Raw genomic sequence first — 24,516 nt, forward strand, 5'->3', positions numbered from 1 at the left:
AATTTTAAATTACTTTAACTCAGAAAGAAGGCAGTTAAAAAATACCAATTCAACATACTTTAAATATTAACAGTGTGATCTGACACATGTTGGTGAATGCATTGAGAAAAGCTCATGGGAATAAAAAAGACTTAGTAAGCATCTAAGTATTAAGTTCAAGCAACTCTCTTTGGGACAGTGAAAACAATCATTTCACACTAAAAATGAAATAGGTATGGTTTTAGTATGTTAAAGATTTTTAAAGATAATTCATTAGCATTTCAGATAGAAACCATATGAGCTGTTTAAATCGCTGTATTCAAAAAATGTTTTATGTGTTAAACAGAAAATAAAAAGGGAAAAGCTCCACATTGTTTTATTTAAAGCATATTGTGGAGGATTATGATTTTTAAGTAGTTTAATAAATGGTAGAAACACTTGGCGAGTATTCTCAAAAAATTCATTTACCAGAGTTTACCCAAAAGGGAAAGTAAAAGTTCTCCATTCTTCTCTACTTTTGTGAAACAAAAAATCAACCAAAATTAAAGAGTCACCAAATTACAGAAAGTTGTACAAACAGTACCTCAATAAATCTTTAAAATAAAATAAATATTAGATTTTGGAAGTTATTTAATTTGTTTTTAAAAGCAAAGTAGAATAGCACTTTCAGAATTTATTTTTAAAAAGCTAAAATTCCTATGTTCATTTAAATTGGCAAACAATATGAGATTTACATGTGGTCAAATAATGGAATCTCCAGAACATTTTGAAAGAATTTCTCCCAGATCTACAAAACAATGAGTTCCTATATCCAAATGGAAGATGTCACAAATGATTCAAAAGTTGTATATGACATATTTAAATTGATAAGTGGCAGAAATGAATCACAAAAAAGACTGATATCTATGACAAAACATTCTGGAAAGAAGAAAAATGTAAATCTAGAACTGAATTTCTAGTAAAAATCACATTTGAGTTATTACATCACATTCAAATAATGCAAGTATATGAAAAAGAGTAATCATTACTTTCATTGGTAAATTCATGACAGTCTTTTCTCAAGTTGAATATATTACTGAAAGCTAAAAAACTGATCTTCCCATAAATAGTCTTTTTTCTTTTTTAACTACAAAATTGCAGCATTGAGGGAAACACAGGAACATCTTTCACAAATGTAAAGCATAAATTATTCTGATGGATTTAAAACTTGAAGGTCAAGCAGTCTTATGCCAGATAAACAAAATGAGAAAACTAATTGTTAATTTTACATACTACTTAATGAGATGGAATACTTACCGTTACAATTGAACTTTCATAGCCTTCTGCTTCAAGTACATTAAGTAAAAGAAAGAAGTGCTCCATAGGTCATGTTGCCACAATAAATTTAATAAGCTTTAGATCACAATGTTTTTCTTCATATTGTTAGTATTTTTTATGTTATTTCTTTTTTCTTTTTTTAGCAAGAGAGAGAGAGAGAGGGAGGGACAGACAAGGATGGACAAGAAGAGAGAGAGATGAGAAGCATCAACTCGTAGTTGTGACACCTTAGTTGTTCATTGACTGCTTTCTCATACGTGCCTTGACTGGGGGGCTCAAGCCAGTGACCCTTGCTCAAGCCAGCGACCTTGGGCTAAAGCCAGCAACCAGTGGGGTCATGTCTATGATCTTACGCTCAAGCCAGCGACCCCACACTCAAGCTGGATGAACCTGTGCTCAACTTGGTGACCTCAGGGTTTTGGGTTTTTTTTGTTTTGTTTTGTTTTGTTTTGTTTTGTTTTGTTTTTTACAGAGACAGAAAGAGAGTCAGAGAGAGGGATAGATAGGGACAGACAGATAGGAACGGAGAGAGATGAGAAGCATCAATCATTAGTTTTTCGTTGAGACACCTTAGTTGTTCATTGATTGCTTTCTCATATGTGCCTTGACCGCGGGCCTTCAGCAGATGGAGTAACCCCTTGCTGGAGCCAGCGACCCTGGGTCCAAGCTGGTGAGCTTTGCTCAAACCAGATGAGCCAGTGCTCAAGCTGGCGACCTCGGGGATCTTGAACCTGGGTCCTTCTGCATCCCAGTCTGATGCTCTGTCCACTGCACCACCACCTGGCCAGGCCATAGGCTATATTTTTGAAAGTTAAAAAATTCTACAATTTTCATTATATAAGCTTATGTCATTGCATTAAAATACGTGTCAGGTTGATAGAGAAAAGTTTCTGGAGACATTATTTCTCTATGTATAATATAAAAGAACTGTATGGGGAATATTGTTACCTGAGACTTCCTTATACACCTTGAGAGAGAAATGAAGTTTCCAAGTACTTGTTCCTCTCCCTGAAGTTTCTATCAATTTATGTGTGAAGGTACTGCACATAACAGGGACTCCTTTAAATATGGAATTAAGCAGAGTATGAAGGAATATCACAGTGAGGTTGTAACAAGTCTTCTTTCTGGCAACAGATTATTTCTCTGTTGAAAAAATATATAGGCCTGACCTGTGGTGGCACAGTGGATAAAGCATCGACCTGGAAATGCTGAGGTCGCCGGTTCAAAACCCTGGGCTTGCCTGGTCAAGGCACATATGGGAGTTGATGCTTCCAGCTCCTCCCCCCTTCTTTCTCTCTGTCTCTGTCTCTCTCTCTCTCTCTCCCCTCTAAAAATGAATAAATAAAATAAAATAAAAAAAAAAAAAAAAAAAAAAAAAAAAAGAAAAAATATATAAAATAGTTTTGGAATGCCTATGACTATTTTTTTTTTCATTACATTAAACATAATGTAGCTTCTACCACAAATATGCTGGCAATCTTTTCTTTACCCATGTACATTTTAGAAAACAGAAGAATATTTGCAGAATAAGCAGGCCAGATGAACTCCAGGACAGATGATCTTTTTTTCCCTTTCACCTACTCCAAAGGTGCTATACACTGATTGGAAAAGGGAATGAAGATGCTCCCTTCTGTTATGATTGAACAAATAAGGAAGCCCAAACAAGGTTCAATTAGTTCTGCACTCATTTCACAGTGTTAAAATCCAAATCATGCCAAATATGCATGAGAAAGATGAAAAGTTGAGCTGGGTCCCCCTAAATTCAGCTCCTTTTGTACGAAGCATGTGTCTGGGGGAGCACTCCTGGCCATTCCCTCTACTGTTAAAAAATACCCCTCAGAGACCTTTCTCTTCCTTAAATACCTTCTCACCTCTTCCTGTGGCTGGCACATTTTAACTCCTGGTTCATTTCTTCCACAACCTAAGACACCCCCAAACTTCCCTCGTCCCCTCTCTTCCAGGTTTACCTCTTTAACCTAGATTTATGTCTAGGAAATCATGCCTCAGTCACACTATGGTGCCTTCTTTCCATTTCTCTTGCCTTTTTCCTCTGCTGAATAAAGAGCAGATTAAACTGCAAGTTTTTTCTTCCCATTCCCTTTTGTTTATATACTGTTGATTGCTATTGGATATTTTAAAAATCAGATATTTCTCACTGTGAAGATTAATCTTTTATCAATAGCCCTCATTTGGCATGCATATTACACTCATATTCTTTACTAACATAATTCTTAGATATTTTTATGCTAAAAGAGCATCTGTCTCTACCGACCTTGAGCTACATTGCAAAGCCCTAGTATACTATTAACTTTGCCTTTCAAAGTGCCATGCCCAGTTGCCTCTTCCTGATTCTTTCTTTCTTTCTTTCTTTTTTTTTTTTTTTTTACAGACAGAGAGTGAGTCAGAAAGAGGGATAGACAGGGACGAAGAGAGATGAGAAGCATCAATCATCAGTTTTTCATTGCGCGTTGCAACACTTTAGTTGTTCATTGATTGCTTTCTCATATGTGCCTTGATCGCAGGCCTTCAGCAGACTGAGAAACCCCTTGTTGGACCCAGCGACCTTGGGTTCAAGCTGGTAGGCTTTTTGCTCAAACCAGATGAGCCCGCGCTCAAGCTGGCGACCTCGGGGTCTCGAACTTGGGTCCTCTGCATCCCAGTTCGATGCTCTATCCACTGCGCCACCGCCTGGTCAGGCGCCTCTTCCTGATTCTTAAAGGGGTTTTTTTGGTTTGCTTTTGTTTTTCCTTGAGTATAGCAAATAGGGAGTACAGTAAGGGCATTCTGCTCCTAGCTCTGAAAGACTTTACAATATAGTAGAAGAAAGCATCTTCCAGGAGCAGGAGCTCCTATATTTCCTTAAAGAGAGGGAGCTTAAGCATAGGCATTCTAGCTGGAAGTGAAACTTAAAGAACTTGTATTAAAGGTGAGCCCACGTAGCAAAACCCCAGTTTTTATTTTTTACCTTAATTTTTTAAATTTAATTAATTGTGTTTACATAGATTCTAGGGTCACCTCGAATGCAACCCCCTCCCCCTATGCCCCTCAACATCTCCCTTGCCCCCCTCCCTACAGCACCCCCTTCCCTTCAGGTTTATCCCATCCTATCATCCCCTTTCCCTCTGTCCTCTTTTCCTCTGTTCCCTTTGATCTCTCCTCTGCCTCAAATCCATTCCTCTGTTCACATTGTTTATTGGATTCCTCAAATGAGTGAGGTCATATGATATTTTTCTTTTTCTGCCTGGCTTATTTCACTCAACATAATAGTTTCCAGGTCCCTCCATATTGTTGCAAAAGGTAATATTTCCTTCTTTTTAATAGCACCATAGTATTCCATTGTATATATGTACCACTGCTTTTTAATCCACTCGTCCACTGACGGACACTTGGGCTGTTTCCAGATCTTTGCTTTTGTGAACAATGCTGCCATAAACATGGGGGTGCATTTCTTTTTTTCAGTCGGTGATATGGTGTCCTTGGGATATATTCCTATAAGTGGGATGGCTGGGTCAAAGGGCAGTTCCATTTCTAATTTTTTGAGGAATGTCCATACTGTTTTTCACAGTGGCTGCACCAGTCTGCATTCCCACCAGCAGTGCAGGAGGGTTCCCCTTTCTCCACATCCTCGCCAGCACCTATCGTGTGTTGTTTTGTTAATGAGCACCATTCTGACTGGTATGAGGTGGTATCTCATTGTGGTTTTAATTTGCATTTCTCTAATGATTAGTGATGTTGAACATTTTTTCATTTGTCTATTGGCCATCTATATGTCCTCTTTGGAGAAGTGTCTATTCATTTCTTGTGCCCATTTTTGATTGGATTGTTTGTCTTCCTGGTGTTGAGTTTTACAAGTTCTTTATAAATTTTGGTTATTAATCCTTTATCAGATGTATTGTCGAATATGTTCTCCCATTGTGTGTTTTGTCTTTTAATTCTGTTCATATTGTCTTCAGCTGTGCAAAAGCTTTTTAGTTTGATATAGTCCCATTTGTTTATCCTGTCTTTTATTTCATTTGCCTGTGGAGATAATTCAGCAAAGATATTGCTGCGATAGATGTCAGTGAGCTTACTGCCTAGGTTTTCTTCTAGGATACTTATGGTTTCATGATTTACATTTAAGTCCTTTATCCATTTTGAGTTTATTTTTGGGCATGGTGTAAGTTGGTGGTCTAGTTTCATTTTTTTGCAGGTAGCTGCCCAATTTTCCCAACACCATTTGTTGAAGAGGCTTTCTTTACTCCATTGTATGCTCTTACCTCCTTTGTCAAATATCAGTTGTCCATACAAGTGTGGGTTTATTTCTGGGTTCACTGTTCTGTTCCATTGATCTATATGTCTGTTCTTATGCCAGTACCAAGCTGTTCTGAGTACAATGGCCTTGTAGTAAAACTTGATATCAGGAAGTGTGATACCACCCACTTTATTCTTCTTTTTCAAGATTGCTGAGGCTATTCGTGTTCTTGAAAAACCCCAGTTTTTAGATTGTATGTTTATTTGTGATGACTTGGGTAGAAGCCAATTGAAATTAAGAAAGGACTAATGTGACAAAATTTCTTCTGAGACTTTTAATATCTTTCAGGTTCCAGTTCTGACTCTATGTGATTTTGTGATACATTTACATGTAGGAGGTAGGCTGATTGTGCTATACATAAACTACAAACAACCAAAGTAGGAGAGGGGAAGCAGAATTCATTCCAACAGGTGAAATATGCGATAGCTATATAAAGAAGGTGGCATTTTTACTAAACCTTGAAAAACAAGCAAGCTTTCAACAGGCAAAACAGTGAGTGAAAAACATTCTAGAAGAGCACAACTAGGTAAGTGATGACCAAAGATGGGAAACCTGGATATATTCAGGAAGTGGTGAATATTCTGGTGTGAAAAGCATGCATATACCTCAAATAGATGCATTGGGAGATAGCTGAAGCAAAATCTAGTTTATTAATTAAAGTAGCAATGCTGTTAAGTATTGCAGTACAGACTTGAATTCAAATCCCGTATCTCCAAATCCTACATTCATCTGCTAGACCATGTTGCCTACTTGAAAATAAGGAATTAGTAATGTCTTGGCACATTGTATGCTTTCTTTACTCATGGAAGATCTGGAATCCTATGCTAAAGTTTGAACTCTAAAGAGATATTGAAACTATTTGAGCAGGATTTTTGTCTTTTTTATCTTGCTGGCATCATGTATCTCAGTCTGCTTCAGAAATCTCCTTCGACTGTGAATTTAATATTTTGCTTTTTTTTTTACCCATGTGTAAGAATACTTCATGTCTTAGATATCTTCATTATTCCCTTTGTGAACCCTGAGAAAGAAGTATGTCCTAAGAAGGGCTCCTGGTGGCTAACTCTTCTCAAATTTAAAAAAAACAAAACCAACCAACAAACAGCCTAGTAGCCATTTCTACACAGGGGGCCTTCACACAAACTACACTTCAGGTAGAAGACTGCTCTGAGATGCCTGCCTCCTGTACTGAACTGCATGCTTGCAATGTGTTCCTGTCATCTGAGCCAGGCCTTATAAAGGAGTTCCTGGAATTCTATTGCAGCCAATATGGCCGAGGCTTTCCCCTTCCAATTGGAGCTATGCAGTTTCAACCAACCAGAGCAGCTCTATTTTGACCAATCAGGATAGTGCCTTTGGACCAATCAAACTGCGAAGCTTTGGAGTCCTTATTTGCATGAAGACAAACCAATCAGGGACCCAGGGTGGGGACTTTTGTCTATATAAGCCAGCTTCTATCTGGCTCTGGGAGCAAGATGTTTCTCTGGCTGAGCTGAAACGCCAAAGATGTCTCACATTGGCAGAATGAAACCTGCCAGCACCTGCATGGAGCACAATAGAGGTGTCCAGCTAGAGAGGGGCCTGGCCCCAGAGCTATCTCACAACTGTGCTGTATCACAGTCAAGCTGTTTTGTACTGAATAAAGTTTCCTTCTTCTCCGCACTCCAAATTAGAGATTACTGTTGGCAATCAACTAATACCAATGACTATCGGTTGACACCTTGAAGCAGAGATAAACTGTCATCCACTTCAGCTCTTCACTCTCCAAAGGTGAGGTGAGTGGATAGGTAGTTTGAGTGTTATATATCCCCCAAATAAATGTAAATTCTGAAGAAAAATTTTGTTAAATTTTTAATTTCATATGAAATGGTGTATTTGTTTTTGATTGTTAAAAACTTAGCATCTTAGGCCCTGGCCGGTTGGCTCAGTGGTAGAGCATTGGCCTGGCGTGCGGAAGTCCCGGGTTCGATTCACGGCCAGGGCACACAGGAGAAGCGCCCATCTGCTTCTCCACTCCTCCCCCTCTCCTTCCTCTCTGTCTCTCTCTTCCTCTCCCGCAACCGAGGCTCCACTGGAGCAAAGGTGGTCCGGGCGCTGGGGATGGCTCCTCGGCCTCTGCCCCAGGCGCTAGAGTGGCTCTGGTCGCAACAGAGCGAGGCCCCCTGGTGGGCGTGCTGGGTGGATCCTGGTCGGGCGCATGCGGGAGTCTGTCTGACTGTCTCTCCCCGTATCCGGCTTCAGAAAAATACAGAAAAAAAACAGAAAACTTAGCATCTTAAAACAACATAAATTTGTTATTTTGCAGTTACAGTTCTGCATATTGGCTGAAGAACAATGCGTTATTGGAACTATGCTGTAATAAAACCGTACATAGGGTAATATATCAGTTGCTTTTGCTGATTTTTGGCAGCTCCAAAGTAACAGAAAATAGTTGTCTGTGATAGAACTACAGACCCTATAAACAACTATTATTGATACTTGTTTTAACCATATTACCTTGAATGAGGCCAGATGTAGATCAAGAGAGAGAAACCAGAGGAGTTTTACAGTTTGTTAAACTCACAGTTCCCTGGAGAGAAGCAGTATGTCACATAGGTCAACTCAGGTCAAGCACCAGGGTTGGTCAAGAGGCAGAGGGCAAGAGGGGAACAATGGGCAGGTGCCTCTATTTTGGTTTCTGCAGGAAGGAACTGAATGAGGCAGGGTTAGAATTAGCTAGTTTGAATCATTTCAGCAGGCTTTGTAATGTAGAAACTGTTCTTAGTCATCTGGTACCTAGCCCTGGAGCAGTTAAGCTGAATGTACAGTGGCCTGGAGTATCCCAGCCCCTTCAAGAAGGTGGTTGGGGCTATGGACTTAATTGGCTGCTCAAGAAAGGGAACCGACCGGCCTCTAGTCAGGGCCTGGAAACTGGGTCAAGACAGTATATATAAAAAACTATATCACAACACTGAATATAAGGAAATCTTTCACATATGTAGCTTCATGAATGGAATGATATAAAATGTATTTAATGTATCAGACACACCTATAAGGTTGCTTATATGTAATAAGATGTGCTAATTATGTAGTATTGATCTGATTCGCTAAGACTTGGAAGTTTCAGATTGTTGTGGAAAAGATTAGCCTTTTTTTCCTTTTTTTTTTTTGCCAGTTTTTAATAGATTAATTTATAGTCATATTTGATCATTTCAGAATGTACAATGAGATTAAATACAATAATTGCTCTTTTCACTTCAGAATTTCTTACTGGGATTAGAAAGAAATGGTAGAAAAATGGTAGCAGGACTTAAACAGTGATAACATTTCATGGCGTTGTAAAAGGGGAGTTCAGCCCATTCAGTAAACAGTTTACCATGGAAACTTCAGGAAAAGATTCACATTTTCAGTAGCAATCAGAGGAACAATCTTAGAGAAAGAGTTTATTTAGGGTAGGAGAGATTTACAAACTTGAATTTGCCAACGAGTAGCAGCCTTTCAAGATATTTTGGAGTAGTGTTAAGATTGCCCTGGAGCCCTGGCTGGATATCTCTGTTGGTTGGAGCATCTACTGGTAGAGCATAGGTTGCTGGTTTGATCCCCGGTCAGGGCACATACAGGAACAGATTGATGTTCCTGTCCCTTTCTCTCCCTTCCTCTCTTGCTAAAATCAATCAATTAAATTTTTTTAATTAAAAAAATAAATAAAATTAACTAGTAATTAAAAAAAAAAGAATGCCTTGAAGACTGTCTTCTAGGCTGGCTAAGCACTTACCTTATATTTGAAGTTTTGTTCTCTGTGCCCAAACAGCAGTTATAATTGCTCGTGTGATAGAAACTTGGAAACTCCAGAGTACCCTTCTTAGTTCATAAGCATTTGATTTCCTCCTTTATACTTACCCTCAGGTTACAAATCCATTAAGTTCTGACTTCGGTCCCATCTCCTTTTCAGTTGTATTGATATAATAAGTATTTTTTTTTTTTAGATTTTTTTCATTTATTCATTTTTATTGGAGAGAGAGAGAGAGAAGAGGGGAGGAGCAGGAAGCATCAACTCCTATATGTGCCTTGACCAGGCAAACCCAGGGTTTCGAACCGGCGACCTCAGCATTATAGGTCGACACTTTAACCACTGCGACACCACAGGTCAGGATATAATAAGTATTCTTGATGTGACAGCCATGTGTAATTTACTCTCCTGACAAACACTCCCATCCTCTCATACTGAAATCTCAGAGCTTTGGAGTTTGCAATGAATCCCATTGTCATGACTTTGTCTTTGTTCTGTTGAGACCCTTCCACTTATTACAGGTATCCTTAGGAAGCAGCAACATCTATAGTTAGAAGGGAATAGATTTCAGAAGTAACATTAATCTTCAACTTTATCTTATATGTTCTATAATATATTATTAATACTTATTTATGTGATTAAGTTCTAAAGCACCTTATAATAACTAAGGATTTCTTCTATTTGTTTTCTTAATTATAGTATTTATTTTATCAATTTTGTATCACTCTTAGAAACAAATAATTTTTGTCCCTTTGGATAAAAAATTATATTTAAATAACTTGTTATACCTTTTCCAGTTGGCTTTTTAATAGTTTTGTATGGATAATAAATGTACATGGAGTAGAAGTCAAAATATATTATACAAATGGATAGCCACAGTTAGAGAAGCTAAATTACATGAGAAATTTGTTTTCCTCTTAAAATTCAAATTAAAGACTTTCCAGAACAATGTATTAACATTTATTATTAGTAGTGTCAGTATTATTTGTACTTTGTAATTGCATATCTCTCAGATTTTTTTTTTAAGTGAGAGGAAGGAAGATAGAGACAGACTCCCACAAGCACCCCTACTGGGATCCACACAGCAACCCCTGTCTGGGGCTGACACTTTGCCCATCTGGGGCCATGCTCCCAACCAATCTGTTTTTAATGCCTGAGGTGGAGACTCCATGGAGCCATCCTCAGCGGCCAGGGCTGATGCACTTGAACCAATAGAGCCACTGGCTGCAGGAAGGGAAGAAAGAGAAAGAGAAATAAGGGGGAGGAGGAGGGAGAGGGGAGGAGATGCAGATGTCACCTTTTCTATGTGCCCTGGCTGGGAATTGAACCTGGGACATCCACATACTGGGTGGACACTCTACCGCTGAGCCAACCAGCCAGGGCCCAGATGTTTGTTTAAATCTGACAAAAGGCACTAACATAATGCTTTGTGAAGTTGATAATTTAATGAAAATAACAAAGTACTACATATTTTGTTCCTGTGCTAGACACTCCAAAAATCTACTTCTCAAAAACTATATATATATATAAAATATAGTTTTATATTAAGTAATTAATACCCACCAGAGAATGATACAACTGCATGAAGAAAAGCAAACAGTGGTCTCTTGATGATATCACACCTGTCTAATTCAAGTCAGAAAAACTAATGCTTAAGTATTTGTCTTAGCTGGTGATGCATGTTTTTTTTGTTTTGTTTTTTTGCCTATGACCCAGTTTCCTTTTGGAAAAAAGGTTGCAGTGAAAAAAATCTAGGAAAATGCAGAGGAAACATAAGGGTAAAACTAGAAGTTTACCTTAGTGAAAGTCAACAGGCTATTCTGTTGTTTGCATAATAAATTTAATAACATAATTACCTATGTTATGTATGCTCTACTAATATAATGTTCAACATTATCTGCTTCTACATTCTTAAACAAAAATACTCCCAGTGATTGAATTAGTGACAAATATAGGCAATATCCCTTTATTGACAATTTAATCATTTTATGGATGGTAGTATGAAAATATACGTTATCCTGAGGTAACCTTTTTTTTTTTTTTCATTTTTCTGAAGCTGGAAACAGGGAGAGACAGTCAGACAGACTCCCGCATGCGCCCGACCGGGATCCACCCGGCACGCCCACCAGGGGACGATGCTCTGCCCATCCTGGGCGTCGCCATGTTGCGACCAGAGCCACTCTAGTGCCTGAGGCAGAGGCCACAGAGCCATCCCCAGCGTCCGGGCCATCTTTGCTCCAATGGAGCCTTGGCTGTGGGAGGGGAAGAGAGAGAGAGAGGAAAGCGCGGCGGAGGGGTGGAGAAGCAAACGGGCGCTTCTCCTGTGTTCCCTGGCCGGGAATCGAACCTGGGTCCTCCGCACGCTAGGCCGACGCTCTACCGCTGAGCCAACCGGCCAGGGCCCGGAGGTAACCTTTTTAATTTACACTTGGTTATTAGGTGATTTCCTCAATACCTCTATCACTCTTATTTGCTTATGTGTTTATTATTTGCTTATCTTATTCTTATTTGCTTATGTGTATCTTATTTACTTATTGTTTGCCCCTCCCACTAAATTATCAGTCCCAGGACCCTCTTATCTTCACAGTATTACTGGCTTCTGGACAGTGTCTGGGACATAGTAGGTGCTCAGTAAATAATCCTGGAGTTAATGAATCCCACTTCTATTGTGTAGCAGTTCTTCAAATGATAGTATGAACCATTCATAGTTAAATCCCTACTGTGTGCTAAAGTACGAGCAAAATTTAAGAATGAATTTAAAAGAAGTGTCAAGGGACACAAGAGTGAATAATATATGGCCCTTTTCTTTATAGTACTAACAAAATTCCAGCAAGTTTTTAAAAATGTATACCTTTCTTACTTTCAGAAAGGATTTAAAGTAGTTTTCAGTGAAAGTCACAGAAATAGAACTGATAAAGCTATAAAAGATAAAATCTAGAGAAAAAATGGATGTCATAAATTTAAATTTTGAGTATTGGAGTTAACATAATTCCATAATCAGGCATGAATTTTTGTTTGAACTTTCTAATATTAAGGCAAAGAAACTCTGGGTATCTAATTCTTATTATCTTACAAACACATGGTCAGTGGTCTGAAAAGAATATTTCTTGATTCCAAATTCTAAATGAAGTTTGTCACAGCATCTTTATACTGTATAAGGGACGCTTAGAATAATGTGATGGATAATATAGTTAATGTTTAGATGATTATTCCCTATGCCTATACAATCATTTCTCTATTATATCCTTGCTATAAAGACCTTGCTAGTAAGGTTCCGCCGTTGGGCTTGGCAGCCTTGGGATGGGCTCGCCCGGGTACCGGGCTCACTCCTGGCCCAGCCTTCCGGAAACCGAGTGAATTCCTCCGTCTCCTAGCAACGAGGGACAGACTGCGGACTAAAAGCTGCGGTGCAGCCCAGATCGCCCGCCCAAACGGGAGCCGAAAACCAGAGCTTGAAAAAGTAAGCAGGAAATGGCGGACCAGGCGTTGTTTTTGCTTCTCCATAGCGATATGATGTCAGGAATGTACAAGTACGCGGACCAGGGGAGGTGGAAAAAGGACGTTGTTATGTCTAAGCTGGAAAACATAGGGTTTCGAGTGGGAGAAGGATTTTTGGAAAGGTTTACAAAAGATACCGCCAAGGTTCAAGAATGAATTAGGTATCATTAAGTTCATTTGTAAAGATTTCTGGACTACAATATTGAAGAAACAAATCGACAATATAAGGACAAATCATCAGGGCAACAAATTTTGTCTGCTAACTCAGAGGTCTGCAGGAAAACAGTAATTAGAACATGTATCTAAGTATTTAGTATTTGCATGTGGCTTAATGAGAGGTGACTTATCAAACTTGGTGATAAATAGTATTCTAACAAGAGGGAGGGGGTTGGGGGAGGGGAGGGGCACAAAGAAAACCAGTTGGAAGATGATGGAAGACAATTGGACTTTGGGTGATGGGAATGCAGCTTAATCAAATGTCAAAATAACCTAGAGATGTTTTCTCTGAACATATGTACCCTGATTTATCAATGTCACCCCATTAAAATTAATTTTAAAAAAAGTATTCTAACAGCTGACTTGTCTTCAATGCCTGCCTGTGATGATAAAGAAGTTATAGAACATACTGAAATAGAAGGCTTCAATAGTGTAAAGAGTTAAGTTATTCACATGTAAAATATTTCAAGTAGCAATGATTTAATTACATTCTTGGACATTTATGCTGATATAAGCTACTTGCTAATTTATATATTGAAAGATGAGTCCTTAAGCAGGAGTAAGGCTGTATTTTATCAATGTAACGTCGACCAGGTTAAAGCAGATAAAGAGACATACAATAACATACTTTACTCAAAATATTCAGAATGAAAAAACCTGATCGTTATTTTGAACATTTTTATTTGCTTAGAGCAGCAGTTCTCAACCTGTGGGTCGCGACCCTGGCGGGGGTCGAACGACCAAAACACAGGGGTCTAAAGCCAACGGAAATGTATTTACGATGTTCATTGATTGAGAAAGCAATCAATGAACAACTAAGGTGTCACAACGAAAAACTGATGATTGATGCTTTTCATCTCTCTCTGTTACTGTCTGTCTGTCCCCATCTATCCTTCTCTCCTACTCTCCGTCTCTGTTAAAAAAAAAAAGATATCTTGGCCCTGGCCGGTTGGCTCAGCGGTAGAGCGTCGGCCTGGCGTTCGGGGGACCGGGTCCAATTCCCGGCCAGGGCACATAGGAGAGGCGCCCATTTGCTTCTCCACCCCCAACCCCTCCTTCCTCTCTGTCTCTCTCTTCCCCTCTCACAGCCAAGGCTCCATTGGAGCAAAGATGGCCCGGGCGCTGGGGATGGCTCCTTGGCCTCGGCCCCGGGCGCTGGAGTGGCTCTGGTCGCGGCAGAGCGACGCCCCGGAGGGGCAGAGTGTCGCCCCCTGGTGGGCAGAGTGTCGCCCCTGGTGGACATGCTGGGTGGATCCCGGTGGGGCGCATGTGGGAGTCTGTCTGACTGTCTCTCCCCGTTTCCTGCTTCAGAAAAATACAAAAAAATAAAAAATAAAATAAATAAAAATAAATAAAATAAAAAAATTTAAAAAAAAAGATATCTTTGTAGCTTAGATGTGGCTTAGATATACTTTCTAATAGTGTCACTTATTGCAAGTAATATTTGATTATATTTATATATCCTTACTATTTCAAGTTTCATTTGTCTACCCCAGTGGTCCCCAACCTTTTTTGGGCCATGGACCGGTTTAATGTCAGAAAATATTTTCATGGACGGGCCTTTAGGGTGGGACAGATAAATGTATCACGTGACCGAAACAAGCGTCAAGAGTGAGTCTTAGATGGACGTAACAGGGAATCTGGTCATTTTTAAAAAATAAAACATCGTTCAGACTTAAATATAAATAAAACGTAAATAATGTTAGTTATTCTTTCTCTACGGACCAATACCAAATGGCCCACAGACCAGTACCGGTCCATGGCCTAGGGGTTGGGGACTACTGGTCTACACTAACTTTGTGAAGAGCCAGATAGCAGTCAGTTCAAGATAATTGTCTGACAAGGATGCAATCATTTATTATTTCCTAAAGAAAAATATGTATTTTATATGATAAACAAATAATAAAGCATATGTTCTGTTTTAAAAAATTAAGGAGATTAACTTTTACTTTCTCCAGATTAATACTATATTTGATGACCTTTTCCAGGTTTTAATATGTTTTCTGTTCATTAGCTAATTTAATCTTTCCAAACCCCCTAAGGTAGATGTAGTGGGAATGCTGGATCATATGATAGTTCTAATTATAATTTTTTTGTGGAATCTCCATACTGTTTTCTATAGCAGCTGTACCATTTTGCATTCCCACCAACAGTGTATAAGAGTTCTAATTTCTCCATATTCTTGCCAACACTTATTGTTGTTGTTTTTTTTAGATGGCTATCCTAACAGGTGTGAGTTGATACCTCCTTGTGGCTTTGATTTGAATTTCTCTAATAGTAATGTTGAACATCTATTCATATACCTGTTGGCCATCTGCGTGTCTTCTTTGGAGAACTATCTATATAAGTCTTTAGCCCGTTTTAAAATTGGGTTATTAGTTGTTTTTTTATATAAGGTGTAGCTTTTATATCTTGGAAATGAACAGACCCTTATTGGCTTGCAAATATTTTTTTTTTATTCTGTATGTTGACTTTTACTCTGTTGATTATTTCCTTTGCTGTGCAGAAACTTTTTAGTTTGATGTAGTTCCACTTGTCTATTTTTGCTTTTGGTATCAAATTTGTGAAATTACTGCCAAGACTCATGTCATCAAACATTTTTCTTATTTTTTTCTAGAAGTTTTGCAGTTTCCGAAGATAATTGGTTTTTTATATAGTGATCTTGTATCCTGCAATCTTGTTAAACTCAATTTTTCTTGTTTATGTAAAATTCCACAGGTTTTTCTACATATATAATCATGTTCTCTGTGTCTCTTTGTTCATTTGAGCTGCTATAATAAAATGCCACAGTCCCTGGCCAGTTGGCTCACTGGTAGAGTGTTGGCTGGGCATGTAGATGTCCCAGGTTCAATTCCTGGTCCGGGCACACAGAAGAACCGACCATCTGCTTCTCCATCCTTCCTCCTTCCCCTTCTCACTCTCTCTCTCTCTCTTCTCCTCCCACAGCCATGGATTGGTTCGAGTGCATCGACTCTGGGTGCTGAGGATAAGTTGGTGGGGCCTCCACCTCAGGCGCTAAAGATAGCTCAGTTACGATCATGGCCCTAGACGGGCAGAGCATAGGCGGAGGGATCCTGGTCAAGGCACATATGGAAGCCTGTCTCTCTATCTCCCCTCCTCTCATTTGGAAAAAAAGAAAAAAGTCACAAACTGGGTAGCTTATAAACAACAGAAATTTATTTTTCACTATTTGGTGCCTGGAAGTCTGAGATTAAGGCATCTGCATGGCCAAGTTTCGTACCTGAAGAGATTCCTCTTCTTGCTGTTTGCTGTGTCCTCACATGGTAGAAGGGACAAGAGATCTCTGTGGGATCTTTTTCATAAGAGTACTAATCCCACTCATGAGGTATCCATTTTCATGACCTAAGTACTTCCAGAAGAACCCATGTTCTAATACTCATTAAATATAATACATACTAATATCACACTGGGCATTAGGATTTCAACATATGAATTTGGGGGGGCACAAAAATATTCAGATGATAACACTGAGAATATAAAAATTTCTTCTTTTTTAATCAAGATGCTTTTTATTATTTTTTCATGCCTGGTTGCATTGTCTAGAACCTTCAGTGCAGTATTGAATAGAAATTGTGAGAGTGGATGTCTCCATGTTGCTCCTGATTTTAGGAAGAAAGCATTCAGTCTTTTACCATTAAGTCTGATTTTTTTTTTTTGTAAGTGTCCTTTATCAGGTTGAAGAGCCTGATAACTAGGATTAGTTTCCCTACTATCCTAGTTGCTGAGAGGTTTGGTTTTTTTTTAAATCAAGAATAAATGTTGTGAGTGACATCAGAGAAATGGCACCATGAGGGGTGCTCCCGCTATCTCCCCTTGAAATTTCAACAAATTCAACAACTAAAGACAGAGAAAAAAATCTCAGGTGCACCTGAAGTATACACACATCAGACAAAGGTATGATTGGGCGAAAAGGTGGCTGAATATATAATCCACTCTAAAGGAAACAAGACAGAGAATAGGGTTTTTCGCTTTCCTCAAGAAAGGACCGCTTTTGTCTGAAGCCGAACAAAGCGGAGGGTAGGAGGCAGAGGGAGGAAGCTGGGTTAGAGTGAATGATCAAGCAGAAGAAAGACCGTGCTAGCTCTGCCTAAAATCACAGACAATGGGGCACACATGGGTGGTAAGCTCCAACAAAGGTTACCACTGTGGGGTGCCCGTGGGAGCTGGCACTGGTGCCAGCAGCTTTGTGCACTCCCAGCAGCTCCACAATCACGGGCGGTGTGCAAGTGGCTTCACCTGGCACCACTGGCGTGGGCGTGCAAACGCACGGACTGGAGGGCTTAGCCTAAGTTTATCAGCAATAGACATCTGCATGGGCTGTTGCCAGCATCTTTGTGCATTCCCAGCTCCACCACCAGCACGGGATGTGTGCAAAGGCCGGGATCCCTGAGCCTGGGACTGTAAGGGCAAGGTACCTCCAAAGGCCTGCATTCCTGGCTCTGACTGAGATCACAGGTGCTGTCCGCCTAAGTAGGCGGGTGCAAGCCTCTGTGTGCACTGCTGGAGTCATGGGGGCTGGGCGCACAAGTAGCTTGCTGCAGGCTATCAAACTGTGCACAAGGGAGAAACCTGTGGAGATTAGACTCGCAGAGCGCTAAAGTGTACTAGACTTTCTGGGGGGCCCTTAGAAAGGCGTTTGATCTGCAATTGGCTCCCAGCCCACGGCACACTAAGATGTGCTAGACCTGTCCGCCAGCCCTTAGAAAGGTGCTGGGTCGGCAATCGACTCCCAGCCCTGCCTGCTTTTGCTGGTGGCTCTGGTTGGCACAGCCTTACCCAGAACTGTGCTTTGAGTGGTACTGGAGGAAGGACCTGGCTGCTCTTAGAGGCTCTTGCTCTGCAAGCAGTGGCTGAGGCAAACCTCACAGCTAAGTCCTCAGGTTGCTAGCTCATGTGGGAGAGATGTGGGGAGAGGCACCTGGAAAATTGAGTCTTCCATTGTCAGAGATACCAAGCAACATAATAGCAAACCTCTGACCAAGAGCCCCACACTGTAGTACAGTGCCACCTGCCCCCCCCCCAAAAAAGGAAGAAGCTACCTCTCAAAACCAGGAAAAAATTACATTTTTATAAATTTTTTAAATCCACTTTAGTCACCTTATCTTCTTTCCTTTTTATTCTTTCCATTTCCTTTTGAACTTCATTATCAATAGTTGTTACATTTTTCATTCTTGTTTTTTATGAGGATTTCATTTCAAAAACCTTTACTTTTTTTCTTTCCCTTCTTTTTCTTTTCCCCTTATTTGTCACTAATATTATATTTTGGATTCATAATTTACTTTGTGGCATTTTGCATGTTTTTTACTTTATTTTTTTTATCTCTTTTGTCATCTTTCCACAGTTCCTGCACCTTGTTATCTGTAGTTTTTGTTCCACTTCTCATTATACAATTTTCATTTTTTCACTGTATCTTTTCAATTTTTATTTTATTTTTAAATTATCTTTTATTATTAGTGTTAGTAACAATACCATTCTCAAATGCCATTAAGGAAAAAGGAATCAAATATCATGGATACAAAAGACAGAGATGTAGCTCAAATAGATGAAAAATCTCTAGAAAAAAATTTCAATTGCTTGGAAAGCTTAAAGTTAAATGACAGAGAATTAAAAATTAAAGTCTTAAAAATACTGAGGGAAATACAAGAAAGCATGGAAAGGCAATTTAGAGAGCTCAAAATACAATTTAATGAACAAAAAGAATACTTCACCTAGGAAATTGAAACTATAAAAATAAACCAAACAGAGATGAAAAACTCAATACATGAACTGAAAAATGAGGCAACAAACTTAGCTAATAGAACAGGCCAGATAGAGAAGAGAATTAGTGATATAGAAGACAGGCAACTAGAGATACTACAAGAAGAAAGTGAGAGAGACTCATGAATTTAAAATAAATGAGAAAGCCTGACCTGTGGTGGCACAGTGGATAAAGCCTTGACCTGGAATGCTAGGTCACGGTTTGAAACCCTGGGCTTGCCTGGTCAAGGCACATATGGGAGTTGATGCTTCCTGCTCCTCCCCCTGTTCCCTCTCTCTCTCTCTCTTCTCTGAAATGAATAAATAAAATAAAAAGTAATTTAAAAAAGTAAATGAGAAAGCCCTACAGGAACTGTCTGACTCCATCAGAAACAGCAACAAAATAATACTGGGTATATCAGAAGGAGGAGAGAGAGAAAATAGAACAGAGAACATATTCAAACAAATTATGAGAACTTCCCAAGCCTGTGGAAATAATTAGAGCCTCGAATCCAAGAAGCAAACAGAATACTGAGTTACCTTAACCAAAACAGACCTATTCCAAGGCATACCGTGATGAAATTATCACAAACCAATGACAAAGGAAAAATCCTCAAGGCAGCCAGGGAAAAGAAGAATACAACATATAAAGGAAGGCCTGTTAGGTTATCATCAGATTTCTCAGCAGAAACTCTACAAGCCAGAAGACAGTGGACCCCAATATTTAAAGTACTGAAAGAGAGGAACTTCTAGCCAAGAATACTATACCCATCAAAGCTATCCTTCAAATAAGAAGGGGAAATAAAAACATTCACAGATATAGAGAAGATGAGGAAAATTATCACCAGAAAACCCCCACTTCAGGAAATACTAAAGGGGGTTATTCAACCAGATACAAAAACCAAAACAAAACAAAATCACAAGTAAAAACTCCAACAAGATCACAATAAAAACCAGATTAATCTGTAACAACAAAAACAAAAAAAGGAGAGAGGAAAAAGATTAACAGTAACAAAGTAGAATGGAGTGCAGAAGCACTCATGAGATAATATACTACAATGAATATGATATATATTCTTTTTATTACCTAATGGTAACCACCCCTGAATAAACCATTACAGAAACACATGACATAAAAAAAGAAGAAACAGAGGAAAGAAGTTTGGAATACCACCAAACAAAAACAAATGATAGAAAAATGAGAAGAACCAAACAAGATACAGAGCTACCAGAAAGCAATATATAAAATGGCAATAAGAAACCAGGCGGTGGCACAGTGGATAGAGCATCAGACTGAGATGTAGAAGGACCCAGGTTCAAGACCCCGAGGTCACCAGCTTGAGCACAGGCTCATCTGGTTTGAGCAAAGCTCACCAGCTTGAGCCCAAGGTCGCTGACTCAAGCAAAGGGTTACTCGGTCTGCTGAAGGCCCACAGTCAAGGCACATATGAGAAAGCAATCAATGAACAACTACGGTGTCACAACAAAAAACTGATGATTGATGCTTCTCATCTCTCTCCATTCCTGTCTGTCTATCCCTCTCTCTGACTCTGTAAAAAGAAAGGAAAGAAAGAAAGAAAGAAAGAAAGAAAGAAAGAAAGAAAGAAAGAAAGAAAGAAACCCTCAAGTCTCAATAATTACATTAAGTGTAAATGGATTGAATTTACCAATAAAAAGACACAGAGTAGCAGAGTAGATCAAAAAAGAAAATCCAACTGTATGTAGCCCTCAAGAAACACATCTAAAGAGACAAGATGGCCATGGATTAGGTGGACGTTCCAACTCCCACATCCCAGAACCAAAGTGTATTACAACTTAATTTTGAGTCAAGTCATCTTGAAAGACCAACTTTGGACTAAACTAAGAGGATTCTATAGCCAAGGACCACCAAAGAACCCATACTGAGACTGGTAGGAAAGGCAGAGATGCAGAAGGGGCTGCCCCACTTCCAGGAGTGAGCAGCGGCTTGGAGGGATTCTCGTGGTGGGGAGGATTGTCCAGTGAGTTATGGGTTGTGGGTTCTCAGCCCCAGAACTGGAGTTCTAGCCTATAGCCCTGAAGCCTGGAAGGGGTGAATGGACTATTTGGCTGAGAAAGGAGCCTAGATACTATTTGAGAGAAGGAGACAGAACTCTTGGATCGAGGCTCCATATTAAAGGGACCGCACAGAGTCTCTCTCACAGCCACCAGCCCAGAGCTCCAGCGGGGAGCACTGGGAAGACTGGAGTTGCCAGGGAAGAGTGTGGTCTCGGAGGCACAGGGGGAGACACTTTGAGGGATGGACATCCTAACTCCTGGGCTGAATCACTCCCCAAATGTAAAGTGAACAGTTTTCCTCAGAGCAGCAACACTAGCAAAGGGAAGAATTTAGCCCGTCCACAGGAGGCTTTCCTGCTCCAGTCAGAACAAAGAGGTACTTAGATGCAGGCAGCACGTTAGGGACACAGGTAAGTGAGTACTGAGGTCTGAGCTACACTGCCCCCCAATGCTGCTGAGTGCTAGCCGGAGCTGGCAGGCTGGCTGGTGGTAGCAGGGCATGGCTGCAGGAATCAGACAGAGCGAGTGCGTGAGGGCATGCCCATGGAGGCAGGAGCCACAGCCGCAGACGCAGAGGTTGGAGTGAGCGTGCAAGCCCGCCTGTGGCTGAGCCCAGGTGCCTGCAATGGTGGTCCAAGCAGGCACACACGGGCCTTTCCCTGAAGATGGGAGCAGAGGCGAGAGCCATGGCGGCCACTGTGGAGGTTCAAGGTCACGTGCAATCCTGCCTGTGGCGTGAGCCCACCCTTAGCAGCGGCTGGGGCTTGGGCGACAATGGAAGTGGTCCAAACAGGTGCGTGTAGGCTTGCCCACAGAGGCAAAGCTGCCCCGGCTGCTGCCGAGTTCCAAGCTAGCATGCAATCCTGCCCGCAGCATGAGCCTGCTCTTGGTGGTGGCTGGGGCCTGGGTGACCTCGAGGGCAGTCTGAGTAGATGCGTGCGGGCCCACAAGGGGCAGCAGGAGCCACAGTGGCTGCAGAGGCAGGCTGGCACTAGCAGCACCCGAGCCCAAATACCCGAGGCAACAACAGCAGCGGCAGGGGGGCTGGCGGACAAACCACATATTGGGAGCACAGAGTACACACCTACTGGAACTCTGAGACCACACCATTCAGGGTTCTGAAAAAGAAGAAAAAAAACAAAATAAAATAAAAAGTCTGGATAGAAAGACATCGGAAGCTAAGAGGCAAGCCACATCCAATACTGTACCTAATATCTGAATTACAGTACTGAGCCCAACAAGTAGCCAGCAAAAAGAGGCAGCAGGAAGTGGATCTCAGGGGAATTTGAACTTTTAAAGGAACTTCCCCTAGGCCAAGAGTAGATAAAAGCTAGCTTAGGAGTACAGCTAAGATGTACAACAGCACTGGGCCCAGCAGAGGCAGCCACAATATCTGGATTGCCTGTAGCTCCAGAAAGTTTGATAAGGGCCAGTCATAGGCAGTGACCCCCACTAAACATAGCTAGGCTCTGGCCAGGGAGTTCTAGGGCAGGTATATCCAGTGGCCAGATACAGAGAGCATCAGTTCAGGACCTAACAACCCTTGTTAGAGCTGGAGCTTAAGAAAGGGCTCCTCACACCTGACCCATCTAAGAACTTAGAAAATGCCAACACAAATAGCAAAAAAGAATAGTGATAGCAGATAAGTAACCCACAGCAGATTAGAAACAACAGCTGATACCAACCCAAGAAGAACTAGAAACAACACAACTGAAAATTTGGAAGCAGACAATACCAACCCTAGACTCAGCTAGCTACACAAAAAACACACCCAAAAGAAGAGTGTATACACAGACAAAATGGGAAGACAAAAAAAAAAAAATGCAATCCAAATGGATCAACAAGAGAAATCCCCAGAAAAAGAACTGAGTGAGATGCAAATAACCAAATTACCAGATACAGAGTTTAAAATAATGATTGTTAGGATGCTCAATGATCTTAGAGCAACAATGGATGGACATAATGAACACCTAAATAAAGAGATAAAAAGCATTATAAAAGACATTGAAGCCTGACTTGTGGTGGCACAGTGGATAAAGCGTTGACCTGGAAATGCTGAGGTCGCCAGTTCAAAACCCTGGGCTTGCCTGGTCAAGGCACATATGGGAGTTGATGCTTCCAGCTCCTCCCCCCTGTCTCTCTCTCCTTTCTCTCCCTCTCTCCCTCTCTCTCTCCTCTCTAAAATGAATAAATAAAATAAAAATTTTTAAAAAATGGTGCTGCATTAAAAAAAAATAAAAAAAAAATAAAAGACATTGAAATCATAAAAAAGAACCAGACAGAAATGACAAACACAATATCAGAAATAAAGACTACACTGGAAGGAAATAAAAGCAGGCTGGATGAAGCAGAGGATCAAATAAGCGACTTAGAGGACAAGATAAGTGAAAGCATGGAAACAGAACAGCAAAAAGAAAAGAGGATAAAAAAGTCTGAGGAAACTCTAAGAGAGCTCTGTGACAACATGAAGAGAAACAATATCCACATAATAGGAGTTCCTGAAGGAGAAGAGAAAGAACAAGGAATAGAAATCCTGATTGAAGAAATTATAGCTGAAATTTTTCCTAAATTGATGCAGGAAAAAGTCACAAAGGTTCAAGAAGCAGAGAGAACCCCATTAAAAAAGAACCCAAAGAGACCCACACCAAAACATATCATAAAATACCAAAGCTAAGAGATAAAGAAAGAATACTAAAAGCTGCAAGAGAAAAACAGTCAATTACCTACAAAGGAACCCCCATAAGGATGACATCTGACTTTTCAACAGAAACACTTGAGGCTGGAAGAAAATGGCAAGAAATATTCAAAGTAATGCAGAACAAGAACTTACAACCAAGACATCTTTATCCAGCAAGGCTATTATTTAAGATTGAAGGAGAAATAAAATAAAAAGCTTCCTAGACAAAACAAAAAAAAACCTCAAGGAATTTATCATAACCAAACGAATGCTGCAAGAAATGTTAAGGGGCCTGCTGTAGACAGAACAAAGTGGGGGAGGGGAGACTCTAGTAAAAGAAGAATGTAGATTTAAAGAAAAATATGGCAATAAACTACTATATATCAATAATAACCTTAAATGTAAATGGATTAAATGCTCCAATCAAAAGACATTAGGTCTCTCTTCCCCTCCCACAGCTGAGGCTCCTCAGGTGCCAGAATGTCTCTGGTCACAACAGAGCAATGTCCCAGATGGGCAGAGCATTGCTCCCTGGTGGCCATGCCAGGTGGATCCCGGTCAGGCGCATGCGGAGGTCTGTCTGACTGCCTCCTCATTTACAACTTCAGAAAAATACAAAAAAAAAAAAAAGACATTAGGTAGCTAAATGGATAAGAAAACAGGACCCGTACATATACTGCCTACAAGAGACCCACCTAAAAACAAAAGATACACATAGACTGAATGTAAAAGGATGGAAAAATATTTCATGCAAATGGAAATGAAAAAAAAGCTGGGGTAGCAATACTTATATCTAACAAAATAGACTTCAAAATAAAGACTATAGTAAGGGATAAAGAAGGTCATTACATAATGATAAAGGGAACAATCCAACAGGAAGAGATAACCATTATAAATATATATGCACCGAATATAGGAGCACCTAAATATATAAAGCAGACTTTGGTAGACATAAATGGTGGGACTAAAAGCAATACT

At 40.2% G+C, this 24,516-nt stretch overlaps 1 pseudogene; it reads left to right on the forward strand.

Moving 5' to 3' along the window:
- The first annotated feature begins 12,824 nt into the window (after positions 1–12,824).
- Positions 12,825–17,686, forward strand: LOC136398311 (trafficking protein particle complex subunit 6B pseudogene; annotated as a pseudogene).
- Positions 17,687–24,516: the final 6,830 nt, after the last annotated feature.

Source organism: Saccopteryx leptura, chromosome 3 (assembly GCF_036850995.1).
Source record: "Saccopteryx leptura isolate mSacLep1 chromosome 3, mSacLep1_pri_phased_curated, whole genome shotgun sequence".
Classification (NCBI taxonomy): Eukaryota; Metazoa; Chordata; class Mammalia; order Chiroptera; family Emballonuridae; genus Saccopteryx; species Saccopteryx leptura.